General features: G+C 54.8%; 6 non-coding genes across 6 annotated transcripts; 3 read left to right on the top strand and 3 right to left on the bottom strand.

Annotated features, from left to right (window-relative positions):
* Positions 1-2,543: 2,543 nt before the first annotated feature.
* TRNAQ-CUG (transfer RNA glutamine (anticodon CUG)) lies at positions 2,544-2,615 on the bottom strand. Its single transcript has one exon. It is a non-coding gene; the product is annotated as a tRNA-Gln (tRNA).
* Positions 2,616-3,378: 763 nt separating this feature from the next.
* TRNAM-CAU (transfer RNA methionine (anticodon CAU)) lies at positions 3,379-3,453 on the bottom strand. Its single transcript has one exon. It is a non-coding gene; the product is annotated as a tRNA-Met (tRNA).
* A 730-nt stretch (positions 3,454-4,183) lies between these two features.
* On the bottom strand, positions 4,184-4,265 carry TRNAS-AGA (transfer RNA serine (anticodon AGA)). The gene has a single exon. It is a non-coding gene; the product is annotated as a tRNA-Ser (tRNA).
* A 6,699-nt stretch (positions 4,266-10,964) lies between these two features.
* On the top strand, positions 10,965-11,046 carry TRNAS-AGA (transfer RNA serine (anticodon AGA)). Its single transcript has one exon. It is a non-coding gene; the product is annotated as a tRNA-Ser (tRNA).
* Positions 11,047-11,776: 730 nt separating this feature from the next.
* Positions 11,777-11,848, top strand: TRNAM-CAU (transfer RNA methionine (anticodon CAU)). The gene has a single exon. It is a non-coding gene; the product is annotated as a tRNA-Met (tRNA).
* A 763-nt stretch (positions 11,849-12,611) lies between these two features.
* On the top strand, positions 12,612-12,683 carry TRNAQ-CUG (transfer RNA glutamine (anticodon CUG)). Its single transcript has one exon. It is a non-coding gene; the product is annotated as a tRNA-Gln (tRNA).
* The last annotated feature ends 4,104 nt before the right edge of the window (positions 12,684-16,787 follow it).

Here is a 16,787-nt window from a genome sequence, read left to right as displayed (position 1 = left end):
CGGGTGGTGTGCAGCCTGTGATGCGTGTGGTTTCACTGGGCTTGGTGATGGGAACAGGAATATTTAACACCTTCTTGAGAGACCTGGGAGTAGGGAATGAGTGCATCCTCAGCTGGTTTGTGGATGACATTGAGCTGAGTGATGGGGTTGGTACTCTAGAGGAAGGGATGCCATCCAGAGGGCAGGATGGAGAGGTGGGTCTGTGCAAACCTCATGGAATTCAACAAGGTCAAGAGCCAAGGTCGGGATAATCCCAAACATGGACACAGTCTAGGCCATGAGTGGATTGAGAGCAGCCCTGCAGATGGGGATTTGCAGGTTCTGGTGGCTGAAATACTGAATGTGAACCTGCACCGCCTGCTAGCAGCAAAGTGCAAACACCCAATTGTACTGTGGGCTGCATCCAGAGCTGAGTGGCCAGCAGGCTGAGGGAGGGGATTGTCTCGATATACTCGGCTCTCATGACACCTTAGCTGGGGTACTGCATCCAGTTCTAGGACCCAGAGCCAAAGAAACACACGGACCTGCTGCAGAGGGTCCAGAGGAGCCACAAAGACCAGCAGGCAACTGGAGCCATTGTCCTGTGAGGACAGGCTGAGAGGGTTGGGGTTGTGTAGCAAAGAAAAGAGAAGGCTCCCAGGAGACATTCAGTCAAGAAAGGAAAGGATACTTGGCAGGAGTGAGTAGAGATGGGTCAAGGGCTACTGGTCTGAAACTGAAAGCAGGAATATATGGGTTCGATATTGGGAAGGAATCTTTTTGGTACAGAGTGGTGACACACTGGGACAGGTTGTCCAGAGAAGAGTTGCAGAAACCATTGAAGGGGACGCAAGCTAGAGGATTTTTAGGTCCATTCTCTCCTCAGTGGATTCTAAGAGTCATTGCACAAATCTGGTTTGTATGAAGGGGGACAACAAAATTTGAGATGAAAGAGGCAGGGACCTCATCAGCAGCGATGCCTCGCAAGTGGCCACTCCCAGGAGTTTGGATGTTTCACAAACAAGGAATGTTTGTGGCCCCACAGGGCTCTGGGACACGGCATAAAAGGCTGCGCTGCTGCAGGCTCTGCATCCTCCTCTCTGGCCTCCCTTTCCTCGAGGAACGAGGTAAGCCTGAGTCCGCTCCATGCCTCCCTGTGGGAAGAACTGCTGTCATGGAGGCTGCCCAGGTTGATCCTTGGGCTGCCTCAGCCTGGCCCTGACACGGAAGCGTTGAAGGGCCGGCAGCCTTTCCTTTGCTGGTGGCTGGGGACAGGTGGGAAGAGGGGGCTTTGATGCAGCAGAAGGGGATCAGTGGGGCTCTGCTGCAGGGGGATGTGCCCAGCAGAATTAGCACCTTCCGTGGGGTAACAAAATGTGGCAGTGCATTCCCGGACATGTCTAACACGGCCATGTCTGTTCTGGAGATGGGCTGTGAGCAGTCTTTCCACAGGGGCCTTAAAGCCTCTGTGCTGGGTCCTGTTCCTGAAGTGGGGCGGCCTTCCCGTGCCGTGCCCCTGGGAGGGCAGTCGCAGGGTCGCGGCAGCTGTAGGCACAGAGTGTGTTTGGCAGAGCAAATGTGTCCCTGGAGAGAGCCTTGGGACAGAGAGACGGAGTGATGCTGAGGCTGGTCCCTGCTCCCTGCTCTGTGTTGCAGCCTTGCCTCCTGCACCGAGAGATGTCTTGCTGCAGACCCTGTCCCCCACGGCCCTGCGGCCCCTGTGGCCCAACGCCCCTTGCAAGCAGCTGCAGCGAGCCGTGCCTCGCCCGCTGTGCTGACTCCACGGTGTACATCGAGCCTTCGCCAGTGGTGGTGACCCTGCCGGGCCCCATCCTCACCTCTTTCCCTCAGAGCACGGCCGTGGGATCCTCTCTGTCAGCTGCTGTGGGCAGCTCCCTCAGCACCTCAGGGGTTCCCATCTCTTCTGGGGGCTCCCTTGGGCTGGGGGGCTCAGGCCTGTGCCTGCCTATCCCCCGCTGCGGTCAGATCTGCTGAAGCCGGCGCATCGTCCCCTTTGTCCTTGGCAAATGGGCCCAGCTCTTTCCCTCCCTGGCCCCTGCACACCTGTTCCTTGGTCTCTGTTCTGTGCCACCGCTTTTGATCCTTCTCATTAAAGGCTTTGTGCAGCATTGCTGGAGACTCCTGCTCGTTTGTTCTCCTCCTCCTTCCAATGTTGGTAGAGCTCCTTGAAGTGATTGCAGAGCCATCGAAAGACAATGACAGGGAAAAGAGGAAAAGAAGCCACAGAGGGAAGGAGCAAGAAAGGAGCAGTGGACAGGGCTGGGCACACAAGTTCTGCCACGGGGAGTAACCTGCTCTTACTGTGGGAATGGTGCAACATGGAAACAGCTGCCCAGAGTGCGTAGCCCAGTGCTCCCTTTTGGATGCATCCGACATAGGACAGTCCCAGAGCAGCCTCCTGTGCCTGACCCATTTTGGGTGGTGGTCTCCACCTCAGCTGCTGTGTGATTCATCAGAGCAGTCTCCGCAAGCAAAGCAGCAGCAGAGTAGAGGTGTGAGGGTGTAAGCGTGCTGAGGGAAAGCCTGAGGGAACAAAAAGGCTGAGGTCCCACTGAGATTTGAACTCAGATCACTGGATTCAGAGTCCAGAGTGCTCACCATTACACCATGGGACCTCCTGCACCGGTCACCTCTGGCCCCTGTGCCGAGCCTCACTCTGCCTTTTGCCCCCAGCTGAGGCTGGCAGTTTCTCCATCGCCTTGGACATCTCTCACCATGAGCAGCCTTCCCTGCAGGGCCTCCAGGCACCCTCTAATCACACCATCCCTCAGGGCAGCAGCACAGCTCCTTCTGCAAGCCTGGCGTGGCCTCACTTAGGAGTACCAGACTCGAAACTTGCACTATCTTGTCTTTCCCAAACTGTAACAAGTTCTTTCTGACTCAGGGCAAGCCTTGCGAAGTCACCTTCATTCTGAAGAAGCCCCTTGTCTTTGCTTCTCCAGCCCAAGCCAGTCCAGCTCCTGAAGGACTACAGAATGGGAAACAGATGTTTCAGAATTGTGGTGGCAGCAGGAACCTGCTGTGTCCTGGGCATGCCAACCCCTAAAATTTTCCCTAGAGAGGCGTTGCCTGCAGCACCCGGTGTCTCCTCCCCTCCCAACACCCAGCGAACACTGGCCAATACAGTGTCCCTTGGCAATAGCTGCATGGCCCTCATCCTGGATCAGCCTCCGAATGGTCACAGCAGCAAACAGATGAGGACAGAGAAAGCTCCCAGGTCTTTGTGTCGTGCACATGGAGCAGCCTGAGCCTCCTCTGTCCCTGCAGAGGCCTGGAGGTGCCCTCCTGTGCCTTCAGGGAAGGGAGGAAAACCTGTGTGCCCTCAATGTGCAGGGCCTTGTGGGGGAAGCTGTGCCTGCTGCTGTGAAAAAAGTGCCTTAGCAGAGGATGGTTTTGATCCATCGACCTCTGGGTTATGGGCCCAGCACGCTCCCGCCGCTGCGCCACTCTGCTCCTCCTGAGCCTTGGCTGCCATTGCCCTCATTGCAGCTCCATGCTGCCGGGTACTGCTGGCCCTCACTCCTTCCTGTCCTCCCTGCTCAGCATCCCCCAGCCCAAAAAACAGACACCCTGACAAGTTCCTCTCCCTTGGCCGTGCGACCCACAGCTCCAGGACCTGGTCTTGCCCTTCTCCCACACCTCCCGCTCACAGCCCTGCACAGCCGCTTGCCCTTTGACCACCCACGCTGGCCCTGCACATCCTCAAGGCTGCCCCCAAGGCAGGCTGCAGCCTTGGGCCTTGCTAGGGATGAGGGCACCTGAAATCCAGTGACATCCTCATGGCTGCAGCCCTGCACAGAGATCCAGCTCCGCTCCCAGCACGCTGCGAGACTGCACCTGCCCAACACTTCAGTTCTGTGCCGGCCAAGGAGGGACACGACAAGCTGCGAAAATACATCGAGAACAGTCTGTACAAACCAGAGGCCCCTTTAATTTGCTGGAGTCTGTTTTAAAGGGGTCTGCTCCCCCAGAGGGAAAACTCCAGAGTCAGGAAATGCAATGCCTATCTAATGGCAGTTGCAGAAGGAACAGAACAAACAGTAGGGCCTAGTAAAGTTCGTGGGGCTGAAGTGCAGGAGCTCTCTTCTCTGGGCAGCTCCAGCTGCTGTCCATGGCACCCAGCTGCGGGCTGGTACCCGCACAGCGATGTCAGCTGCCCGCAGCCCAAAAGGGGCGTGTGCCCCGTAGTTGGCAGGATTCGAACCTGCGCGGGGAAACCCCAATGGATTTCTAGTCCATCGCCTTCACCACTCGGCCACAACTACCTGCTCCAGCCCTCCCTGCCCTGCTCATCACACGCCCTGCGCCACGACACACCGACGCCCCGGCACTTCAGGCCAAGGCTCCTGCTACAAACCAGTGTTTGAGATGGCTTCAAAAACTCACTGGCAAGGGTATCAGCAAAAGCCAGACTTAATATGAAAGGAAAGCACAACAAAGTGCTTTGGCAAGGTTCACTCTACTACTTACAGGACAGTTAAAGCACAACAAGGAAAAACAAGCAACAACAAAACCAAACAAAATACAAGCAACCTAAATAGAAATGAACTGACATCTATCTAGGGGAGTGTGTGTGTGGAGCTGTGCGTGTGCGTGTGCGTGTGCGTGTGTGTGTGTGTGTGTGTGTGAGACAAAAGACAATGAGGGCAATGATATAGTGGAACATGGCCTAAGAGCTTGACAGTACTCAAACTTAACAGTATTTTAGCTTAACTTAATTTTTTTATTTATATTTAAACTTAACTTTGACATAAATCAGAATAATACCTTAAAATCTTCACCTTAAATTATGACACTTACACCCCTAAATACGGAGTGTGTATGTTTCTGTGTGTGTGTATGTGTGTGTGAGAGAGGGAGAATTGATAATGGTATGAATGTTGTCACGGTGAATTTGTCATTAAGTTCTTGCTGTGACTGTGGATCAAGTGCTGCTAAACTTCATTGCACACTTTTTATAATGAATTCCTGCATACCATACACTTCTGAATGCACAGTGGCCCTTTATAACACTAAACATTGATTTCAGTTCAATATTGTATTTTTGCTTCATCAATTTAGTGGATAACAGAATGAACTTTGTTGTCTAACTGTTGAATCCAGACTGCCTCTGTCCAGCCGTAAAAAGAAGTGCTTTACTCCTTTCCAGCCTACAGTCCTATACTCTCGCCACTGACACATCCCAACTCTTCCATAGAAGAGAGAAGACTGATTTTGCTGTGCTTTTGTGAAGAAGCTTTGACAGGACTGAAAAGTTACTCAAAATCTTTGTATTAACTCTGACATGGAACAAACTGGCACCAAGCCCTGCAGGGCTGTGATCTCCAGGTTACAGACTCAAGCTCAGTGAGAGAGCCTTTGGTGCTCTGGTGTAATGTTTGGGAGTTCCTGTGTAGCTGCCGGTAAGCCCAGGACAGCAGCCAGTGCTCACCCTGGCAGAGCAGGTGGCAGCTGAGGGAGGAGGAGAACAAACGAGCAGGAGTCTCCAGCAATGCTGCACAAAGCCTTTAATGAGAAGGATCAAAAGCGGTGGCACAGAACAGAGACCAAGGAACAGGTGTGCAGGGGCCAGGGAGGGAAAGAGCTGGGCCCATTTGCCAAGGACAAAGGGGACGATGCGCCGGCTTCAGCAGATCTGACCGCAGCGGGGGATAGGCAGGCACAGGCCTGAGCCCCCCAGCCCAAGGGAGCCCCCAGAAGAGATGGGAACCCCTGAGGTGCTGAGGGAGCTGCCCACAGCAGCTGACAGAGAGGATCCCACGGCCGTGCTCTGAGGGAAAGAGGTGAGGATGGGGCCCGGCAGGGTCACCACCACCGGCGAAGGCTCGATGTACACCGTGGAGTCAGCACAGCGGGCGAGGCACGGCTCGCTGCAGCTGCTTGCAAGGGGCGTTGGGCCACAGGGGCCGCAGGGCCGTGGGGGACAGGGTCTGCAGCAAGACATCTCTCGGTGCAGGAGGCAAGGCTGCAACACAGAGCAGGGAGCAGGGACCAGCCTCAGCATCACTCCGTCTCTCTGTCCCAAGGCTCTCTCCAGGGACACATTTGCTCTGCCAAACACACTCTGTGCCTACAGCTGCCGCGACCCTGCGACTGCCCTCCCAGGGGCACGGCACGGGAAGGCCGCCCCACTTCAGGAACAGGACCCAGCACAGAGGCTTTAAGGCCCCTGTGGAAAGACTGCTCACAGCCCATCTCCAGAACAGACATGGCCGTGTTAGACATGTCCGGGAATGCACTGCCACATTTTGTTACCCCACGGAAGGTGCTAATTCTGCTGGGCACATCCCCCTGCAGCAGAGCCCCACTGATCCCCTTCTGCTGCATCAAAGCCCCCTCTTCCCACCTGTCCCCAGCCACCAGCAAAGGAAAGGCTGCCGGCCCTTCAACGCTTCCGTGTCAGGGCCAGGCTGAGGCAGCCCAAGGATCAACCTGGGCAGCCTCCATGACAGCAGTTCTTCCCACAGGGAGGCATGGAGCGGACTCAGGCTTACCTCGTTCCTCGAGGAAAGGGAGGCCAGAGAGGAGGATGCAGAGCCTGCAGCAGCGCAGCCTTTTATGCCGTGTCCCAGAGCCCTGTGGGGCCACAAACATTCCTTGTTTGTGAAACATCCAAACTCCTGGGAGTGGCCACTTGCGAGGCATCGCTGCTGATGAGGTCCCTGCCTCTTTCATCTCAAGCATTTTTCACCAGTTTCACACCACACAACATGGAAATGATTGATGTGTGACCCAGCTTCCTAAGGTCAATTGTCTTGGAGGACCTAGGTCAGCGTAGAACGTGAGTTGAACTGAATTTCCGTAGTGTCTATTGCTTCTGTCACTTGTTCATATTGTCTGTTACTTTGGCTCCAGTCACAGTTAAATTCAGCCAAAAAGAGACACCTCAGGTCAGCTCTCAAGGAGCTTTCAGTGCAGGCACTCGGGCTAATCCTGAGAGTCATTTCTTCCACGAGCCATCACAGAGGTCCAGAACACTGTGGGTCAGTTGAGGCACAAAGTCAACACTGCACGACCCTATAGTGGGAAGGAGACCCAACTCTGCATGCAGGTGGCAAAGCTGAGTGGCAAGGAAAGTCCACGTTCTGCTGGAAGGATGTCCCCTGCAGGCCTGAGTGACAGCCATGGGGAGCTTGCTTACAGTCCACAGGCTGTACCACGGACTGGTTGTGTGATCAAAGTGATGCCGCGTCCTTCCCTGAAAGAGACCCACAGCCACTCTGACCTGTTTTGCTCAGCGTGCTCATCCCAGAGGCCAGAGCCCTGGATGGCAGCTTTGGGGAAAAGGCTGAGGGCAGGGAGCCCAAAGCCCATGGCTCTTTTTTTCTGGGTCAGGGATGGGGTTTCCCATTCCATGCATTTTACATTTCAAAGGGACACTGGATGGGTCTCCCAGAGCACGTCAGGGTGATGTGGAAGAGCTGGGAAAATCCCTGAGCTCCAGGCAAACCTGAGTCACCCAGTGTGGACTCCAGTGGACTGCGTGCCAACAGATTCAGGTGCTCAAGGAATAACAGAGCTCATATCCTAAACAGGAGTGATGTGGATTTTATGTGGGGTGGCCACTCAGTCCATATGGAATTGGATGGACGGCGACACTCAAGGACTTGTGGATGACAGCTCGATGTCCAACTCGGGTGGTGTGCAGCCTGTGATGCGTGTGGTTTCACTGGGCTTGGTGATGGGAACAGGAATATTTAACACCTTCTTGAGAGACCTGGGAGTAGGGAATGAGTGCATCCTCAGCTGGTTTGTGGATGACATTGAGCTGAGTGATGGGGTTGGTACTCTAGAGGAAGGGATGCCATCCAGAGGGCAGGATGGAGAGGTGGGTCTGTGCAAACCTCATGGAATTCAACAAGGTCAAGAGCCAAGGTCGGGATAATCCCAAACATGGACACAGTCTAGGCCATGAGTGGATTGAGAGCAGCCCTGCAGATGGGGATTTGCAGGTGGCTGAAATACTGAATGTGAACCTGCACCGCCTGCTAGCAGCAAAGTGCAAACACCCAATTGTACTGTGGGCTGCATCCAGAGCTGAGTGGCCAGCAGGCTGAGGGAGGGGATTGTCTCGATATACTCGGCTCTCATGACACCTTAGCTGGGGTACTGCATCCAGTTCTAGGACCCAGAGCCAAAGAAACACACGGACCTGCTGCAGAGGGTCCAGAGGAGCCACAAAGACCAGCAGGCAACTGGAGCCATTGTCCTGTGAGGACAGGCTGAGAGGGTTGGGGTTGTGTAGCAAAGAAAAGAGAAGGCTCCCAGGAGACATTCAGTCAAGAAAGGAAAGGATACTTGGCAGGAGTGAGTAGAGATGGGTCAAGGGCTACTGGTCTGAAACTGAAAGCAGGAATATATGGGTTCGATATTGGGAAGGAATCTTTTTGGTACAGAGTGGTGACACACTGGGACAGGTTGTCCAGAGAAGAGTTGCAGAAACCATTGAAGGGGACGCAAGCTAGAGGATTTTTAGGTCCATTCTCTCCTCAGTGGATTCTAAGAGTCATTGCACAAATCTGGTTTGTATGAAGGGGGACAACAAAATTTGAGATGAAAGAGGCAGGGACCTCATCAGCAGCGATGCCTCGCAAGTGGCCACTCCCAGGAGTTTGGATGTTTCACAAACAAGGAATGTTTGTGGCCCCACAGGGCTCTGGGACACGGCATAAAAGGCTGCGCTGCTGCAGGCTCTGCATCCTCCTCTCTGGCCTCCCTTTCCTCGAGGAACAAGGTAAGCCTGAGTCCGCTCCATGCCTCCCTGTGGGAAGAACTGCTGTCATGGAGGCTGCCCAGGTTGATCCTTGGGCTGCCTCAGCCTGGCCCTGACACGGAAGCGTTGAAGGGCCGGCAGCCTTTCCTTTGCTGGTGGCTGGGGACAGGTGGGAAGAGGGGGCTTTGATGCAGCAGAAGGGGATCAGTGGGGCTCTGCTGCAGGGGGATGTGCCCAGCAGAATTAGCACCTTCCGTGGGGTAACAAAATGTGGCAGTGCATTCCCGGACATGTCTAACACGGCCATGTCTGTTCTGGAGATGGGCTGTGAGCAGTCTTTCCACAGGGGCCTTAAAGCCTCTGTGCTGGGTCCTGTTCCTGAAGTGGGGCGGCCTTCCCGTGCCGTGCCCCTGGGAGGGCAGTCGCAGGGTCGCGGCAGCTGTAGGCACAGAGTGTGTTTGGCAGAGCAAATGTGTCCCTGGAGAGAGCCTTGGGACAGAGAGACGGAGTGATGCTGAGGCTGGTCCCTGCTCCCTGCTCTGTGTTGCAGCCTTGCCTCCTGCACCGAGAGATGTCTTGCTGCAGACCCTGTCCCCCACGGCCCTGCGGCCCCTGTGGCCCAACGCCCCTTGCAAGCAGCTGCAGCGAGCCGTGCCTCGCCCGCTGTGCTGACTCCACGGTGTACATCGAGCCTTCGCCGGTGGTGGTGACCCTGCCGGGCCCCATCCTCACCTCTTTCCCTCAGAGCACGGCCGTGGGATCCTCTCTGTCAGCTGCTGTGGGCAGCTCCCTCAGCACCTCAGGGGTTCCCATCTCTTCTGGGGGCTCCCTTGGGCTGGGGGGCTCAGGCCTGTGCCTGCCTATCCCCCGCTGCGGTCAGATCTGCTGAAGCCGGCGCATCGTCCCCTTTGTCCTTGGCAAATGGGCCCAGCTCTTTCCCTCCCTGGCCCCTGCACACCTGTTCCTTGGTCTCTGTTCTGTGCCACCGCTTTTGATCCTTCTCATTAAAGGCTTTGTGCAGCATTGCTGGAGACTCCTGCTCGTTTGTTCTCCTCCTCCCTCAGCTGCCACCTGCTCTGCCAGGGTGAGCACTGGCTGCTGTCCTGGGCTTACCGGCAGCTACACAGGAACTCCCAAACATTACACCAGAGCACCAAAGGCTCTCTCACTGAGCTTGAGTCTGTAACCTGGAGATCACAGCCCTGCAGGGCTTGGTGCCAGTTTGTTCCATGTCAGAGTTAATACAAAGATTTTGAGTAACTTTTCAGTCCTGTCAAAGCTTCTTCACAAAAGCACAGCAAAATCAGTCTTCTCTCTTCTATGGAAGAGTTGGGATGTGTCAGTGGCGAGAGTATAGGACTGTAGGCTGGAAAGGAGTAAAGCACTTCTTTTTACGGCTGGACAGAGGCAGTCTGGATTCAACAGTTAGACAACAAAGTTCATTCTGTTATCCACTAAATTGATGAAGCAAAAATACAATATTGAACTGAAATCAATGTTTAGTGTTATAAAGGGCCACTGTGCATTCAGAAGTGTATGGTATGCAGGAATTCATTATAAAAAGTGTGCAATGAAGTTTAGCAGCACTTGATCCACAGTCACAGCAAGAACTTAATGACAAATTCACCGTGACAACATTCATACCATTATCAATTCTCCCTCTCTCACACACACATACACACACACAGAAACATACACACTCCGTATTTAGGGGTGTAAGTGTCATAATTTAAGGTGAAGATTTTAAGGTATTATTCTGATTTATGTCAAAGTTAAGTTTAAATATAAATAAAAAAATTAAGTTAAGCTAAAATACTGTTAAGTTTGAGTACTGTCAAGCTCTTAGGCCATGTTCCACTATATCATTGCCCTCATTGTCTTTTGTCTCACACACACACACACACACACACGCACACACACATACACACACACACTGCACACACACACACACTCCCCTAGATAGATGTCAGTTCATTTCTATTTAGGTTGCTTGTATTTTGTTTGGTTTTGTTGTTGCTTGTTTTTCCTTGTTGTGCTTTAACTGTCCTGTAAGTAGTAGAGTGAACCTTGCCAAAGCACTTTGTTGTGCTTTCCTTTCATATTAAGTCTGGCTTTTGCTGATACCCTTGCCAGTGAGTTTTTGAAGCCATCTCAAACACTGGTTTGTAGCAGGAGCCTTGGCCTGAAGTGCCGGGGCGTCGGTGTCGTGGCGCAGGGCGTGTGATGAGCAGGGCAGGGAGGGCTGGAGCAGGTAGTTGTGGCCGAGTGGTGAAGGCGATGGACTAGAAATCCATTGGGGTTTCCCCGCGCAGGTTCGAATCCTGCCAACTACGGGGCACACGCCCCTTTTGGGCTGCGGGCAGCTGACATCGCTGTGCGGGTACCAGCCCGCAGCTGGGTGCCATGGACAGCAGCTGGAGCTGCCCAGAGAAGAGAGCTCCTGCACTTCAGCCCCACGAACTTTACTAGGCCCTACTGTTTGTTCTGTTCCTTCTGCAACTGCCATTAGATAGGCATTGCATTTCCTGACTCTGGAGTTTTCCCTCTGGGGGAGCAGACCCCTTTAAAACAGACTCCAGCAAATTAAAGGGGCCTCTGGTTTGTACAGACTGTTCTCGATGTATTTTCGCAGCTTGTCGTGTCCCTCCTTGGCCGGCACAGAACTGAAGTGTTGGGCAGGTGCAGTCTCGCAGCGTGCTGGGAGCGGAGCTGGATCTCTGTGCAGGGCTGCAGCCATGAGGATGTCACTGGATTTCAGGTGCCCTCATCCCTAGCAAGGCCCAAGGCTGCAGCCTGCCTTGGGGGCAGCCTTGAGGATGTGCAGGGCCAGCGTGGGTGGTCAAAGGGCAAGCGGCTGTGCAGGGCTGTGAGCGGGAGGTGTGGGAGAAGGGCAAGACCAGGTCCTGGAGCTGTGGGTCGCACGGCCAAGGGAGAGGAACTTGTCAGGGTGTCTGTTTTTTGGGCTGGGGGATGCTGAGCAGGGAGGACAGGAAGGAGTGAGGGCCAGCAGTACCCGGCAGCATGGAGCTGCAATGAGGGCAATGGCAGCCAAGGCTCAGGAGGAGCAGAGTGGCGCAGCGGGAGCGTGCTGGGCCCATAACCCAGAGGTCGATGGATCAAAACCATCCTCTGCTAAGGCACTTTTTTCACAGCAGCAGGCACAGCTTCCCCCACAAGGCCCTGCACATTGAGGGCACACAGGTTTTCCTCCCTTCCCTGAAGGCACAGGAGGGCACCTCCAGGCCTCTGCAGGGACAGAGGAGGCTCAGGCTGCTCCATGTGCACGACACAAAGACCTGGGAGCTTTCTCTGTCCTCATCTGTTTGCTGCTGTGACCATTCGGAGGCTGATCCAGGATGAGGGCCATGCAGCTATTGCCAAGGGACACTGTATTGGCCAGTGTTCGCTGGGTGTTGGGAGGGGAGGAGACACCGGGTGCTGCAGGCAACGCCTCTCTAGGGAAAATTTTAGGGGTTGGCATGCCCAGGACACAGCAGGTTCCTGCTGCCACCACAATTCTGAAACATCTGTTTCCCATTCTGTAGTCCTTCAGGAGCTGGACTGGCTTGGGCTGGAGAAGCAAAGACAAGGGGCTTCTTCAGAATGAAGGTGACTTCGCAAGGCTTGCCCTGAGTCAGAAAGAACTTGTTACAGTTTGGGAAAGACAAGATAGTGCAAGTTTCGAGTCTGGTACTCCTAAGTGAGGCCACGCCAGGCTTGCAGAAGGAGCTGTGCTGCTGCCCTGAGGGATGGTGTGATTAGAGGGTGCCTGGAGGCCCTGCAGGGAAGGCTGCTCATGGTGAGAGATGTCCAAGGCGATGGAGAAACTGCCAGCCTCAGCTGGGGGCAAAAGGCAGAGTGAGGCTCGGCACAGGGGCCAGAGGTGACCGGTGCAGGAGGTCCCATGGTGTAATGGTGAGCACTCTGGACTCTGAATCCAGTGATCTGAGTTCAAATCTCAGTGGGACCTCAGCCTTTTTGTTCCCTCAGGCTTTCCCTCAGCACGCTTACACCCTCACACCTCTACTCTGCTGCTGCTTTGCTTGCGGAGACTGCTCTGATGAATCACACAGCAGCTGAGGTGGAGACCACCACCCAAAATGGGTCAGGCACAGGAGGCTGCTCTGGGACTGTCCTATGTCGGATGCATCCAAAAGGGAGCACTGGGCTACGCACTCTGGGCAGCTGTTTCCATGTTGCACCATTCCCACAGTAAGAGCAGGTTACTCCCCGTGGCAGAACTTGTGTGCCCAGCCCTGTCCACTGCTCCTTTCTTGCTCCTTCCCTCTGTGGCTTCTTTTCCTCTTTTCCCTGTCAATGTCTTTCGATGGCTCTGCAATCACTTCAAGGAGCTCTACCAACATTGGAAGGAGGAGGAGAACAAACGAGCAGGAGTCTCCAGCAATGCTGCACAAAGCCTTTAATGAGAAGGATCAAAAGCGGTGGCACAGAACAGAGACCAAGGAACAGGTGTGTAGGGGCCAGGGAGGGAAAGAGCTGGGCCCATTTGCCAAGGACAAAGGGGACGATGCGCCGGCTTCAGCAGATCTGACCGCAGCGGGGGATAGGCAGGCACAGGCCTGAGCCCCCCAGCCCAAGGGAGCCCCCAGAAGAGATGGGAACCCCTGAGGTGCTGAGGGAGCTGCCCACAGCAGCTGACAGAGAGGATCCCACGGCCGTGCTCTGAGGGAAAGAGGTGAGGATGGGGCCCGGCAGGGTCACCACCACCGGCGAAGGCTCGATGTACACCGTGGAGTCAGCACAGCGGGCGAGGCACGGCTCGCTGCAGCTGCTTGCAAGGGGCGTTGGGCCACAGGGGCCGCAGGGCCGTGGGGGACAGGGTCTGCAGCAAGACATCTCTCGGTGCAGGAGGCAAGGCTGCAACACAGAGCAGGGAGCAGGGACCAGCCTCAGCATCACTCCGTCTCTCTGTCCCAAGGCTCTCTCCAGGGACACATTTGCTCTGCCAAACACACTCTGTGCCTACAGCTGCCGCGACCCTGCGACTGCCCTCCCAGGGGCACGGCACGGGAAGGCCGCCCCACTTCAGGAACAGGACCCAGCACAGAGGCTTTAAGGCCCCTGTGGAAAGACTGCTCACAGCCCATCTCCAGAACAGACATGGCCGTGTTAGACATGTCCGGGAATGCACTGCCACATTTTGTTACCCCACGGAAGGTGCTAATTCTGCTGGGCACATCCCCCTGCAGCAGAGCCCCACTGATCCCCTTCTGCTGCATCAAAGCCCCCTCTTCCCACCTGTCCCCAGCCACCAGCAAAGGAAAGGCTGCCGGCCCTTCAACGCTTCCGTGTCAGGGCCAGGCTGAGGCAGCCCAAGGATCAACCTGGGCAGCCTCCATGACAGCAGTTCTTCCCACAGGGAGGCATGGAGCGGACTCAGGCTTACCTCGTTCCTCGAGGAAAGGGAGGCCAGAGAGGAGGATGCAGAGCCTGCAGCAGCGCAGCCTTTTATGCCGTGTCCCAGAGCCCTGTGGGGCCACAAACATTCCTTGTTTGTGAAACATCCAAACTCCTGGGAGTGGCCACTTGCGAGGCATCGCTGCTGATGAGGTCCCTGCCTCTTTCATCTCAAGCATTTTTCACCAGTTTCACACCACACAACATGGAAATGATTGATGTGTGACCCAGCTTCCTAAGGTCAATTGTCTTGGAGGTCCTAGGTCAGCGTAGAACGTGAGTTGAACTGAATTTCCGTAGTGTCTATTGCTTCTGTCACTTGTTCATATTGTCTGTTACTTTGGCTCCAGTCACAGTTAAATTCAGCCAAAAAGAGACACCTCAGGTCAGCTCTCAAGGAGCTTTCAGTGCAGGCACTCGGGCTAATCCTGAGAGTCATTTCTTCCACGAGCCATCACAGAGGTCCAGAACACTGTGGGTCAGTTGAGGCACAAAGTCAACACTGCACGACCCTATAGTGGGAAAGAGACCCAACTCTGCATGCAGGTGGCAAAGCTGAGTGGCAAGGAAAGTCCACGTTCTGCTGGAAGGATGTCCCCTGCAGGCCTGAGTGACAGCCATGGGGAGCTTGCTTACAGTCCACAGGCTGTACCACGGACTGGTTGTGTGATCAAAGTGATGCCGCGTCCTTCCCTGAAAGAGACCCACAGCCACTCTGACCTGTTTTGCTCAGCGTGCTCATCCCAGAGGCCAGAGCCCTGGATGGCAGCTTTGGGGAAAAGGCTGAGGGCAGGGAGCCCAAAGCCCATGGCTCTTTTTTTCTGGGTCAGGGATGGGGTTTCCCATTCCATGCATTTTACATTTCAAAGGGACACTGGATGGGTCTCCCAGAGCACGTCAGGGTGATGTGGAAGAGCTGGGAAAATCCCTGAGCTCCAGGCAAACCTGAGTCACCCAGTGTGGACTCCAGTGGACTGCGTGCCAACAGATTCAGGTGCTCAAGGAATAACAGAGCTCATATCCTAAACAGGAGTGATGTGGATTTTATGTGGGGTGGCCACTCAGTCCATATGGAATTGGATGGACGGCGACACTCAAGGACTTGTGGATGACAGCTCGATGTCCAACTCGGGTGGTGTGCAGCCTGTGATGCGTGTGGTTTCACTGGGCTTGGTGATGGGAACAGGAATATTTAACACCTTCTTGAGAGACCTGGGAGTAGGGAATGAGTGCATCCTCAGCTGGTTTGTGGATGACATTGAGCTGAGTGATGGGGTTGGTACTCTAGAGGAAGGGATGCCATCCAGAGGGCAGGATGGAGAGGTGGGTCTGTGCAAACCTCATGGAATTCAACAAGGTCAAGAGCCAAGGTCGGGATAATCCCAAACATGGACACAGTCTAGGCCATGAGTGGATTGAGAGCAGCCCTGCAGATGGGGATTTGCAGGTGGCTGAAATACTGAATGTGAACCTGCACCGCCTGCTAGCAGCAAAGTGCAAACACCCAATTGTACTGTGGGCTGCATCCAGAGCTGAGTGGCCAGCAGGCTGAGGGAGGGGATTGTCTCGATATACTCGGCTCTCATGACACCTTAGCTGGGGTACTGCATCCAGTTCTAGGACCCAGAGCCAAAGAAACACACGGACCTGCTGCAGAGGGTCCAGAGGAGCCACAAAGACCAGCAGGCAACTGGAGCCATTGTCCTGTGAGGACAGGCTGAGAGGGTTGGGGTTGTGTAGCAAAGAAAAGAGAAGGCTCCCAGGAGACATTCAGTCAAGAAAGGAAAGGATACTTGGCAGGAGTGAGTAGAGATGGGTCAAGGGCTACTGGTCTGAAACTGAAAGCAGGAATATATGGGTTCGATATTGGGAAGGAATCTTTTTGGTACAGAGTGGTGACACACTGGGACAGGTTGTCCAGAGAAGAGTTGCAGAAACCATTGAAGGGGACGCAAGCTAGAGGATTTTTAGGTCCATTCTCTCCTCAGTGGATTCTAAGAGTCATTGCACAAATCTGGTTTGTATGAAGGGGGACAACAAAATTTGAGATGAAAGAGGCAGGGACCTCATCAGCAGCGATGCCTCGCAAGTGGCCACTCCCAGGAGTTTGGATGTTTCACAAACAAGGAATGTTTGTGGCCCCACAGGGCTCTGGGACACGGCATAAAAGGCTGCGCTGCTGCAGGCTCTGCATCCTCCTCTCTGGCCTCCCTTTCCTCGAGGAACGAGGTAAGCCTGAGTCCGCTCCATGCCTCCCTGTGGGAAGAACTGCTGTCATGGAGGCTGCCCAGGTTGATCCTTGGGCTGCCTCAGCCTGGCCCTGACACGGAAGCGTTGAAGGGCCGGCAGCCTTTCCTTTGCTGGTGGCTGGGGACAGGTGGGAAGAGGGGGCTTTGATGCAGCAGAAGGGGATCAGTGGGGCTCTGCTGCAGGGGGATGTGCCCAGCAGAATTAGCACCTTCCGTGGGGTAACAAAATGTGGCAGTGCATTCCCGGACATGTCTAACACGGCCATGTCTGTTCTGGAGATGGGCTGTGAGCAGTCTTTCCACAGGGGCCTTAAAGCCTCTGTGCTGGGTCCTGTTCCTGAAGTGGGGCGGCCTTCCCGTGCCGTGCCCCTGGGAGGGCAGTCGCAGGGTCGCGGCAGCTGTAGGCA

The sequence above is a fragment of the Pseudopodoces humilis genome, chromosome 11 (genome assembly GCF_049639895.1).
Source record: "Pseudopodoces humilis isolate 2021_Gansu_Grassland_sample_001 chromosome 11, ASM4963989v1, whole genome shotgun sequence".
Taxonomy (NCBI): Eukaryota; Metazoa; Chordata; class Aves; order Passeriformes; family Paridae; genus Pseudopodoces; species Pseudopodoces humilis.
Note: the sequence above shows the minus strand (reverse complement) of the source record. Positions and strands in the feature narration are given on the sequence as shown.